This window comes from Musca autumnalis, unplaced genomic scaffold (assembly GCF_047663935.1).
Source record: "Musca autumnalis isolate F117 unplaced genomic scaffold, ASM4766393v1 scaffold_1, whole genome shotgun sequence".
Lineage (NCBI taxonomy): Eukaryota > Metazoa > Arthropoda > Insecta > Diptera > Muscidae > Musca > Musca autumnalis.
In genome coordinates, this window is record NW_027411644.1 from 333,665,467 (window position 1) to 333,668,257 (window position 2,791).

A 2,791-nucleotide genomic window follows, 5' to 3' on the forward strand; every position below is an offset into this window, starting at 1 on the left:
AAACGTTTACGAATTACACCCTTTCCCTAACAAACCATAAAATAAAACTTGCTTGTCTCTCTGGGTTGCTGCCAACGAAATAGTGAAAAACAAAGCTCCTCAATCTGTCATAAAATTGAAAATCACTAAAATTGCTTTTCTGTATCTCTCGCAAAAGACAGCAGTTTTCGCTTTAGGAACAGGATACATATTATGTAAAATCTTAGCGCTGGCAAAACTTTTTGAACACTCTTCATAATATGTATGCAATTTTTTTCTGTGTACCACACTAAATCAGTGGAGTATCAAGGAGCTTTTGAAGCGTAGAACTTATTGTGGAGCATTATATGTGTATGTAAGTATGTACTTTGGTCGTTAGACAAGCGGATATAAGTGAAAAATGTTTTCCTTAAGCAAAAAGCTATAGTCCGAATATCACTGACCGTTGAAATTAGCATACGGTAAACCTCATGACACTCACTGTGCATGAAAATAGCTGTGGTTGATTCTTTGTTCTTACTTTCTCAGTGGAAAGATAACACTTTACTGTATGGTTCCTGCATCTCCCTAAGGGGGGAAATACAAACATGTGAGTAATTCAGTAATCCATGCATACTTCCGGTCCGGTATTATTGAGTATTCCCATTGTCTTTGTTTGGCTGGTAATATCGCAAAAGCACTGTTCCTTTTCTGTCTCATCTCTTCTTTGTTCTTGCCAAAGTTTTTCTGTCTATCAATATTAAAGTGACTCACTTGGCCAATTTTTACATTGGGATGGAATTAACACCACGAATGTTTTTTCGCTTTGATTATTTTTTATTTTACCTTCAGGTGGTGGAATTTGTTTAGACATTTCTATAAACATTCCTGCGATGATATTCTGCTTCTTTCTGAAAAAAACAAAAACTGACTCATGAACAACATGTTGCAATGGGGAACGATTGTTTCGGTATTCGAGATTGAAAAAAATGTATGATTAGCTTTACGCGACAGGAGGTTATCTCAGAATCAAAAGGTAGTATCACCGACAGTACTTGCTTTTATCTTTTGCTCTCGTGTTATGTATCTTGATGGTGTTCACTACTTCACGTTGGAATATTTGGCGACTCGTTTTTCCTTCGAGTTTTTTTCTCTGCTTCTAATTACATTGCCTTTTCCAACAACAAAAGTAAAGAAGTAAGTAACCAATATGATCGACACACATTGCATTGGAAATTAATGCGTAATTTTGTTTTTCAAAATAGTCAGGCTTAATCCCATAGTCGTTGTTTTAATATTTTATTTAAACTACTTTAATTTATTAGTGGGAAAAATTTGCGATGTTTACCAAGGGGTAACGCAGGGAAGACTATAGTTTCAGATATCGCCACAGATCTTCATCAGTTCCCTTGTTTTTCAACAAGAAACTTTTTATACCCAGTGTCTACTGTCTGACATTTAAGTGGGTTCCTTTATTGCTTTGTAAAGGACTAATATATGTGTAACATATAAATGTAACAGTTTTAAGTATTAAGTGGTGAATTAAAAACCCATAAAATACATTTATCCGCACTCCGTTACTGTAATTGCCCCCTGAACATACAAGGGACTTCACAATATTTGATTGTGTATACATCATTCTCACCGTTTAAATCTTTGTTCATATTTTTTGTACAGTTTTGCCATTTTTTGTGAACCATTTTTTGTGAACCAATGTTAAGTAATTTTTGGGTTAATTAAAATGGGTTTAATTAAATTTTTCTATTTTTTCAGTCTATGTACATACATTCGTAAAAATTACTTAAAGCAAAATAATAAAAAATAACGATATTAAATTCATTCTTCAGCGGATATATTAATATAGGATATGTTCTATTTAAAATAATCTGTTATTTTAGTTTGTGCTCTTGAATTCCAATATAAGTTTTTAATTTACTCAGACCTGAGTTTTGAAAGGGGTTCCAAAACACATTTTAGGCTTGTAACATCTTCTGAGTTAATAATTTTTGGAGAGTTTCTACAGCTAGACACGCATCTGACAATTCATCTAACAATAACACGGCATGTAACATATTTAATTTCGCACTTTGATCCTTTTCTATTCTTGCCAGGATAGTGAATATATATATATATATATATGTATATAGATAAATACAATTCTCACAGGCAAAGACATTAAAAACGGTCTGTAACATTCGCGAATTTGTTGCAAATGACACCATATTCTCTTGTCCTATAGGTACAATAAATATAAACATAAAATTCGCGAGTTTATAAAAAAAACAACAAAATTGCAATATTGTCAAAATTTCCTAATATGCTTTGAAATGCCGCGATTTGATAACAAATGGTTTGATATTGATTTTAAATTAGATTTACACCTGGGTTATAACCAGGGTTTAAAAGCCAACGCATATTTATTTTTTTACATTTTTGCTTATTTCGTTTTTTACGCCTAATCTTTTTTGCGTTAGGCATAATCGACAACCACGCTACATATTTAGCAGTCGACTGACCATTCGTAAGAACGAATTAGCATCCGAGAGTGGTTTTTTTATTAGAGTTGCCAACGCAGTAATAAACAATGTGTAATTTAATGTCGAAATGCCTCCATCATATGGTAGAACCTAAAGAATACTATTTTTTTATTTTATTAAATTCATTTTTATTTATCTACATTACTTAAATATTGCCCCAGCGCCATTGAGGCATTATTGAGGCTTATTTTATATTAATATTTCATTTTGTTTTTAAAGAACGGTTAGCATTACTTTAATTACATCAAAAGATATTGAAAACAAAAATGGTATTATTTATATGATTTCAGATGACT